The sequence below is a fragment of the Garra rufa genome, chromosome 10, assembly GCF_049309525.1.
Source record: "Garra rufa chromosome 10, GarRuf1.0, whole genome shotgun sequence".
Lineage (NCBI taxonomy): Eukaryota > Metazoa > Chordata > Actinopteri > Cypriniformes > Cyprinidae > Garra > Garra rufa.
The window spans coordinates 971,583-982,062 of record NC_133370.1 but is presented as its reverse complement, the minus strand read 5'-3'; the positions used below and the strand labels follow the sequence as shown (position 1 = coordinate 982,062).

The window sequence follows — 10,480 nt, the reverse complement described above, 5'->3', positions numbered from 1 at the left end:
ATATTATAAAACATTAATTAAATTTAAATATATATATATATATATATATATATATATATACACACACACACATACACACACAACATTCATTTTTTATTTTTTTAATAATATTATTAAAAATATACACATGTATGTTTTATAATATTATAAAGCATTAAATAAACGTAAATAATATCTTTATATACTAATATATTAAATAATATATAATATATATAATAATATAGTTTATATTTTTTATAATATATGTATATATTATTATTATTTTTTTTAATATTATTATTAAAAATATATACATGTATGTTTTATAATATTATAAAAACTAAATAAATGTAAATAATAACATACTACTTAAAGTAATATTATTATTAGTTGTATTATTATTTAAGAAAAAATATTTTTCGTCTGTTTTAATTTATACAGCTTTGATATCACGTTTGATAAAAAAAAATCAAAATATTAGTTTTTTCTGTATTTTGATCAAATAAATCCATATATATATATGACAAGGCAACACTACACATGAGTAAGTTAACTATATAAAGCAAAACTAAAAATAAATATTTATATGCTTCTAAATGCTTTACAATAACAATTACAGTAATACTATTTAGTTTTTTCTACTTCAAGTTTAATTCTATGCCATATTGTGAAATTTATTTAGTCAATTTCTGAGTGAAAAACAGTATTTTTTAAAAGAAATAACTACTAATAAGTGTGAAAGTTACCATTTACAATTATAACCCTGTTCCACCTTGATACTCGCAAATCTCAGGAGGGAAATCTTTAGGTCAGCTTGTAAAAGCATGTAATATTCTGTGATATAAACCACCATCACGACCAGCAGCAGCTCACAGACTCATCAGAAATCAGCCTGACGCTGTTAAAGGTGTTTTTAAGAAGCATCCGTCTGCGATATCCCACTATAAATACCCGGCGGCAGCTCTTGACCACTAGGACGGCATGTCTTAATATGGAGGCCAATAGTGTTGGGCGATATGCTCAATTTTCATATCGCCATATCGTCAGCCTGAGAGATCGCCGATACACGATACTATCGTGCTAATTTAATTAATTATCTATGTACTAAATTCCTTATTCGTTTTGTAAAGGTAGACTTTCTTTTGGCATATGATTAAGTTGTGCGTGTACAGAGCGCTGACTGTAATTCTGCCGGAGTTGTTCAAGTTACTTTCGGTTTCATTCTCTGCAATCGTCAGTGAGTGAGTTGTAAATGTGCATGCCAGAATGTAAATGAATGAATCTTTCTTTACCCGTCATATTGCTATAATGTTACCGCTGTATGTCTGACCGTTATCATGAGGGTGATGTTGTAGTTCAGTTCATATTGGATGCGGAGAAGTGATATGCGCGTGTAATTCACGTGCGTATGTTTAGCGCCATATGATCGCATCGTAATTCTAATTAACGCCTATAGACGTTACTGAGATGAATGTTTATGTTTACTATATACAGACTGATTATGATACATCGTAATTAATTCAGCCTGAACCAGGTTTTACTACCTCTGTTATCCTAATGACTGCAATGCAAATATAATATAACACTCCCTTTAGAATCAGTTAATCTACCACCGTACTGTATGATGTAAATCTCCCATTCTCACTGCACGAGGTGCGTTAAGGCGCTGTGGCCTCTCTATGCGTGTGTTTATACCGCGGCAAGTTTCTGAAGCATCCTAGAACAGACTCTCTGTGCTGCATTGATAAAGTTAAGTTCTTTGTTGACGGATAATAATAATAATCGTCTAACTATCGTCAAAGGCATCAGCAACAGGCGATATCTCTGACTATCGTCGATACACGATACTATCGTCTATCGGCACAACCCTAGAGGCCAATCTGAGGCGTCTTATCAGACCTTTGACTGAAGACAAGGTCTCCGGCGTTATCTGGAGCGCCGTCGCACTTCTGCTGAGTTTCACATTACAGTACACTCACGTGGAGCAGGACTCAAGAACTCGGATTGAAAAAGTGCAAAATGAGCATGAATAAGTGCGAGCAAAGTCTACGAGGACAAGCGGTGCCAACTCAGCTCAAAAACAGCCTGGAGGAGCTCGGACCTTTGAGCGGCTCCTTATCTGCCGATAAACAGGGAGAAATGCGCTCAAGACACGCCCACGTGACCTCTGACCCCCAGAGATGACAGTCAGACCTTCATCACTTACATAAGATCATCATGCACTGAAGATCAGCGACAAAGTGATTGGTTTCTGTTTGCACCAACATTTAGTTTCTGTTTTGTAAAGTCAATGTCAAGATCTCATTGACACCTTATAAAGAAAAATTGGCAGCTGTGGTTTTTCACAAAGAAAATGGCTATAAAAAAATATGGTAGCAACAATTTAGGTTTTATGGATATATATATATATATATATTTGTTTATAATTGACAATTATTATATTTTTATAATATATTACATTTGTATTATATTATGTTAAATATTAATAATATATAATTTTTCAATTAAATATTATTATAATAATAATATAATAATTTTAATTTATTATTTGAAAATATTTTATATATATATATATATATATATATGTATGTTAAATATATAATATTATAATAAAACTTAATATATGTAAATAGAATAAATAATGTACATACATTTTTTCTTTTTATTATATATATATATATTATAATATTATAAAAACATAATATATTTTAAAGTATTATTATTTAAGAAAAATTGTATGTTTCATCTGTTTTAATTTATACAGCTATGTTGTTTGATATCACATTTGATAAAAATAATAATAATAAAATAAAAATAAAATATTATTTGATTTAATTAATAAAAAATAATTAAAAATGTTTTGTTTGTTTGTAATAAATCATAAAATAAACAATTCATATATATATATATATATATATATATATATATATATATATATAAGTTTAGAATATTATATTAAATATATATTATAATAAAATATTATTATCATAATATTATAATAATTTACATTTTATTTTGTATAATATAAAAAAACATATGTTGTAAAAACATTAAATTGTGTTGATATTACAATAATCTACATATATTATCTTTTTATTTTATATATATATATATATATATATAACATATATTTTGTATTTTTAATAATATATATGTAAATTATCATAATATTACTATTATACATTACAAACTAAAATGTACTTCCTAAAGTAAAAATAATAATAATAATAATAATAATAATAATATTATTATTATTATTAACAAAAAATCATACAACCAAGATATTTTATTAAATCTATGTTTTAATTTATACAGCTATGTTTGATATCACATTTGATCAAAATAATAAAATAAATAAATAAATAAATAAATAAAAATAAAGTTTTTGTTTGTTATACATTAATTGTTATATTTTTCTTTGATTACATTTAAAAATAAAATTAATAAGTTGACAAAGTTGTATTACTTGTATTGATGATACATTTGTAATAAATCATAAAATAAAATAAAATAAAATACTAAATTTCTGGAAAATAAAATGGACTTCATAGAGTCGTTTGACTCTAGAGAGAGTTAAACTGTGAACAAGCCATTAAATGTGCAAAGTCACACAGGAAATAGAGGTTATTGTGAATGATATGATCTCTTGTTATTTTCACTTTCAAAAACTGTAAAACTGCATTAAATGTCCAGTTAGAGTTATTCTATTACATGGCATTTTTAGTCTTTGACCAGCTATTATTTAAGGGCCAAATGGCAAGTTAATAATCAGTCACTTAATATTGAAAAGTCTGTGTTGGTCACATGCACTGATGTCGATTGAAACCAAAAACAAGTGCACAACTATTGAAGAAACTCAAGCTAATTAACGGTTCGCCTAGTTCCCGTCACTTCCCACTCAAATTCTTGGCATTATTCCCATATCTGCATGTTTATCACACACTGATGAAAACCCACAGACGACTGCAAATCAATGTCCTCACAGAAACTCAATGCCATCAGAGACAGTCGCTATGAGGAAACGCTCCATGGATCCGCTGTGAAGCAACTCTACAGTACTCAGACAAAGCTACTCAAAGATGACTCCGTCTGCATCAAGTCTCACGCGTTTCCCAACTAATAAGCCAAAAATCCAATCGCACATCAGCAAAAACTCAGAAAGGAAACGAAAACAAACCAAGCAACAATCGCTTCCTCTTTCCGAAGTGTTTCTGAAGAGTCTGCAGTCACACAGAAATGACTCAAACACACGTGAGTCTGGAGCGGCAAAAACACAGCGTCAGCACACGCAACCACTCCAGTATAAAGCAGATGAAAAAATATAAGCATTTTCTTTATAAGAATGAAGATGAGATTTGGCTATATGTTTGTGCATAGCATTTGATTTCTTACAGGGAGACACTGCAGTCAAAAACTTGCTTTTTCATGCATCTGTCAAGAAATTTTGGGCTTTTTCTTGTTTCATAAAGTTTTTTTCAGACTAGTGGAAAGAAAACATCCAAAAGACACTGTTAAGTGTTTCTTTTATAGCACTTTATCTATTTGCGTCAATAGATTTCAATTAGAATGCATATTTTTAAAGGCCAAGAGTTTTTTCACCTACACTGAGCCATAAATCTCCACTTTACACCTTTTACATTTTTATTCCTGTCTATATCCTGAAGGTTTTGACAGAGGGATTTGTTCATATATAATTTGCTTGATTTTATACATTTTATTCCTCCAAAACTGCTAAAAAATACTTTTATGTCTGTTCTAAGTTTTTTCTAAATTATGGAGTGGCAAATTTTGTAAAAACACCTGACTCTAATATGTCAAAAAAATTAAGAAGAATTTCAAAACTGACTTCATCCAGTGTTTAGATTTTTTTTGCACTAGAAATGTATGCAAATTAGTGCATATTTAATTAAATAATGGCTCATTTTCATATTTAAACCACATTTTAGAAAACTTGTAATACAAAAAAATGTTTGCAATTATCAGTGTAATCAATCAACTGGGTCTCTTGTTATTTTCAATTTTTAAAAAAAGTAAACGTAATAGTGTTTCCTGTAAAACTGCATTAAATATCCTGTTAGATTTACTGTATTACAAAAACCTTACAAATCTTTTTACCATGGCATACTAAAATGTAATATTGAAAAGTCAATAAGTGAAACCAAAAACTTCATCCAGTCACAGTGTTTAGATTTTTGTACTAGAAATGCATGCAAATGAGCGGATATTTAATTAAATAATGGGTCATTTGCATATTTAAACCACATTTTAGAAAACTTGTAATACAAAAAATGTTTGCAATTATTAATGTAATCAATCAACTAAGTAAGTAAGGTCATAACTATTAATGTTTTTACCCTATTCATTTGCAGTGTCTCGCCTTAAAATAAAAAAAAATTATTAGATGAAATGTCATATTTGGGCCGTTTAAATCCTGAGCTGTGCTTTTCCTGTCAAAGTGAATGTGAAACGGTTCCTGCAGTGTAACTTGGCAGATTCGGGGGGTTTCCTGTTCTTGAAATACATCAAAGGAGATTTTTTTGGAAAACCCCCAAATGTCAAAGATATCCGCTGAACCGCAGGACGGGGAAAGTGTGTTTCTTTTGGAAGTGACTCACCCAGCGGCGGCGGCACAGACCCGATCCAGATGAACATCCATATCCATATCCGCGCATGACCAGCCCATGTTCCAGGAAAAAAAAAAAGAGAGGAAAAACATGCAATCAGCATCTCTTAAATGCTTAAGTATTAGACATCTACACTATTGCCCAAAAGTTTGGGATCAGTACGATTTGTAATGGTTTTTAAAGAAGTTTATGCTCAGCGATTTAATGTTTTTACAGAAGTTTCTTATGCTCATCAAGGCTGTGTTTATTTATGCAATATTGTGGAATATTATTACAATGTAAAACATTTTTCTATATTAATATACATTAAAATGTAATTTATATCTGGAATTAAAGTTGCATTTTCAGCAACAATTCTCCAGTCTTCAGAGTCACATGATCCTTCAGAAATCATTCTAACATGCATTTATTTGATTAAAAAATACAGTAAAATTTTTAAATAATATTAGAATTTAAAACATCTGTTTTCTATGCAAATATCTTATAAAATGCAATTTATTTCTGTGAATTTTCAGCATCATTACTCCAGTCTTTAGTGTCACATGATCTTTCAGAAATCATTCTAATATACTGATTTCCTGCATCTATTTGATTAAGAATACAGTAAAAAATCTGAAATAATATTAAAATTGTAAAAAATGTTTTCTATGCCAATATCTTATAAAATGTAATTTATTCCTGTGATCTAAGCTGAATTTTCAGCATCATTACTCATATTCAGTGTCACATGATTCTTAATAAATCGTTCTAATATGTCGATTTCCTGAATTTATTTGATTAAAAATACAGTTGTTTATTATCAATATTGGAAACAGTTGTTTTTTTAGAACCTGTGATACTTTATTTCGGGATTCTTTGATCAATAAATAGTTTAAAACAACAGAGTTTATTTAAAACAGAAAGGTTTTCTAACAATATACACTACTATTTAAAAGTTTGGGGTTAGCATTTTATTTTATTTTTATTGAAAGAAATTAATAGTTTTATTTCCCATCGATGTTTTAAATTAATAAAAAGTGATAGTATAGATTTAGATTGTTAGAAAAGATTTATATTTTGAATAAATGCTGTTTTTAACTTGTTATTCATCAAAGAATCCTGAAAAAAAGAATCACAGGTTCCAAAAAAATAATAAATCAGCATATTAATGATTTCTAAAGGATCATGTGACACTTTGTTTTTGCACATTGGTTTGCATCAGAAGAATAAATTTGATTTTAACGTATATTAAAATAAAAAACATTATTTTACATTACTTTACTTTTTGCAATATTACATTTTTTTTCTGTATTTTTAATTTTTAAAAAAATACAGCCTTGATGAGCAGAAGAGACTTCTTTTAAAAACATAACAAGTCCCAAGATCCCACACTTTTAAGCGGCAATTGACTTTAAACCAGTATGCATGGGAATACTTGTGAAAAGCTGACATGTCCTGAAATGAGAAATGATAAAAAACATCAAAAGCTAATTTTTTTAATGATTATTTCATTAGTCATTATGCACACAGATGTTATGAGCTCATATTAACTGAGCCTGCAGGACAAATTAAATAAAATATGTGATCCAGGGCCACAAAACCAGTCTTAAGTAGCACAGGTATATTTGCAGCAATAGGTTAAAAAATGCATTATATGGGACAAAATTATGATTTTTTTTCTTTTATGCCAAAAAATCATAAAGTTATTAAGATCGTGTTCCAAATAGAGATTTTGTAAATACATCAAAACGTAATCGTTGATTAGTAATATGCATTGCCAAGAATGTCATTTGGACAACTTTAAAGACGATTTTCTCAGTATTTAGTTTTTTTTGCACGCTTAGATTCCAGATTTTCAAATATTGTCCTATCCTAACAAACCATACATCAATGGAAAGCATATTTATTCAAAGAAATTGACCTTTATGACTGCTTTTGTGGTCCGGTGTCACATTTAGCATCAAAAATAAAATGTTTAATGATTTTTTCACAAGTTATTATGCACATATCTGTCATGAGCTCATATTAACTGAGCCTACATAAAAAAAAAAAACATATATCCTACTTAAATTGATTTATCACACCACGTGACCGTTTAAAACGCTTCAGTGAAGTCAACAAGGCAATAAAATGTTGAAAACAAACCTGAAAAGGTTAAATCTAGATTTGTATGTCAAATTAATGAGTGACTGTTCACTTGTCAATATTTCAAAAACAAAATGCACATGCTAACATCTGATTTGTATGTTTATAAACATAAATATAGTATATTTGACAATTCTAGCAATCTGGAAATGTTGTTTGTGGTTGTACAACAAAAGTTAAACTTCTACCTTTGTTTATAAGTAGTTATTACTTATATTTATCCAATACTTACATGTTTTCCCTCATGTAAACACTGTACGTCAGTTAGTAGCTAACTTGCACTACGACACAAACAGTTGAAAACTGTCGGAAATGGACGTCACCTGACACAGAGCCGCTCTCAGATGATCCTTCGACAGTCTTCAGTGCAGACAGAGGAACATCTGATCCGGTTTGAGCTCCAAACACACGCGCTGTCAGGACTCGAATAGAAAGACCGTTTTACCTGAAGAGCTCCACTTTCAATCACGCTCACACTCACAAGTTTCCTTGGGCGGAGGCTGGTACGGGAAGGCCACGCCTCCCTCATCTGTCATTGGTTCGCTGGAGCCTTAACCACGCCCCCATAATAATCCCCTCCTCCACTGGCGTCACAACGGAGTGAGAACTGAATCTGAAAAGTGTGTGATTTCTCAGCACCGCTGATTCAAATTTTAGTATATATCTTAAAAACTAAATAAATGTTTTTAGAATTTTGTTTTATATACATATTATTATTTGTTATAAGATTTTTAAAACATTTTTTGCTCACCAAGCCTGTATTTATTTGATTCAAAGTACAGCAAAAACAGAAAAATTCTGAAATATTTTTTACTATTTAAAATCACTGCTTTCTATTTGAATATATTTCAAAATGTAATTTATTTTTGTGATCAAAGCTGGATTTTTAGCATCATTATTCATTTTCAGTGTCACATGATCCTTTTAGAAATCATTCTAATATGCTGATTTCCTGCATTAATTTGATTAAAAATACAGTAAAAACGTAAAATAATATTAGAATTTAAAACAGCTGTTTTCTACGCAAATATCTTATAAAATGTAATTTATTTCTGTGAATTTTAGCATCATTACTCCAGTCTTCAGTTACATGATTCTTCAGAAATCATTCTAATATACTGATTTCATGCATTTATTTGATTAAAAATACAGTAAAAAATCTAAAATAATAATAGAATTTTAAAAAAGCTGTTTTCTATGCCAATATCTTATAAACTGTAATTTATTTCTGTGATCAAAGCAGAATTTTCAGCATCATTATTCATATTCAGTGTCTCATGATCCTTAAGAAATCATTCTAATATGCTGATTTCCTGCATTTGTTTGATTAAAAATACAGTAAAAAAAATGTAAAATAATATTATAATTTAAAAGAGCTGTTTTCTATGTGAATATCTGTTAAAATGTAATTTATTTCGGTGATCAAAGCTGGATTTTCAGCATCATTACTCCAGTCTTCAGTGTCACGTTATTATTATTATCAATATTTAAGACAGTTTAGTACATTTTTTCAGAATTCTCTGATAATAGAAAGATCCAAAGATCAGCATTTGTCTGCAATAAAGAACTTTTTTTAACATTATACACTATACCATTCAAAAGTAAAAAAAAAAAAAAAAAAAAAAAAATAGATTAATACTTTTACTTAGCAAAGATGCTTTAAATCAAAGTGATGATAAAAACATTTATAATGTTACAAAAGATGTCTATTTCAGATAAATGCTGTTCTTCTGAACTTTATATTCACCAAAGTAACCTGAAAATCTACTCAGCTGTTTTCAACATAATAATAATAATAAATGTTTTCTTGAGCAGCAAATCAGCATATTAGAATGATTTCTGAAGGATCATGTGACACTGAAGACTGCAGTAATGATGCTGAAAATTGAGCTTTGATCACAGAAATAAATTACATTTTAAAATATATTCAAATAAAAAACAGTTATTTTAAATAGTAAAAATATTTCACAATTTTACTGTTTTTGCTGTACTTTAGATCAAATAAATGCAGGCTTGGTGAGCAGAAGAGACTTCTTTAAAAAAATAAAAACATTAAAAATCTTAAAAATCTGGTAATATTTCTTATTCTTTAAAGCATGCTCTAAGTGTCGTAGTTTGTGTTTTACAGAAAATAAGTTTGCAATTCCTTTTTAGTTTGTATTATTTATGCATTTCATGTATATAAATCTAGCTAGATCTTGCACTCATGCAAGATTCAGAAGGTTTTCTTTTAAAGTTTGCAGCCTTTTAAATAATAAAAACTTATAGTACAACAATTATAGGCTTTGGGTCGATTTCCCAATAAACCTCTGCATGGATGTTAACATTTATTATACGTAGGTGTACATAGAGATAAGAGACGGTCATAGATAATTGCCATCATCTTCTTGTTGTTCAGCTGATGCCACGCAGAATATCAGTACAACTCAAGGTCAAAGTTCAGAAATGAAAGCAATAACATCAGGAAAACAGGATGAGATAAGAGTCAAACGCCGTTTATGAATGAGATCAGTTATATATATGTGACCCTGGACCACAAAACCAGTCATAAGTTTACTTTTTTTGCAAATCTGAGGGTGCAAAAAATCAAAATATTGAGAAAATCGCCTTTAAAGTTGGCAAATGAAATTTTTAGCAATGCATATTACTAATCAAAAATTATGTTTTTATATATTTACGGTGGAAGGTTTAAAAAATAAGTTCATGGAACATAATCTTCACCTAATATCCAAATGATTTTTGGCATAAAAGAA

The 10,480-nt window shown here is 29.0% G+C and overlaps 1 protein-coding gene across 1 annotated transcript in view; it reads right to left on the bottom strand.

Annotated features, from left to right (window-relative positions):
• The window catches only part of epb41l3b (erythrocyte membrane protein band 4.1-like 3b), a 77,496-nt gene extending 69,304 nt beyond the window's left edge, over positions 1-8,192 (bottom strand). Inside the window, exon 1 of the mRNA XM_073849025.1 lies at positions 8,051-8,192. The gene's annotated coding sequence lies outside the window, so the exon portion shown is untranslated. The remainder of the gene's footprint in view (positions 1-8,050) is intronic.
• Positions 8,193-10,480: the final 2,288 nt, after the last annotated feature.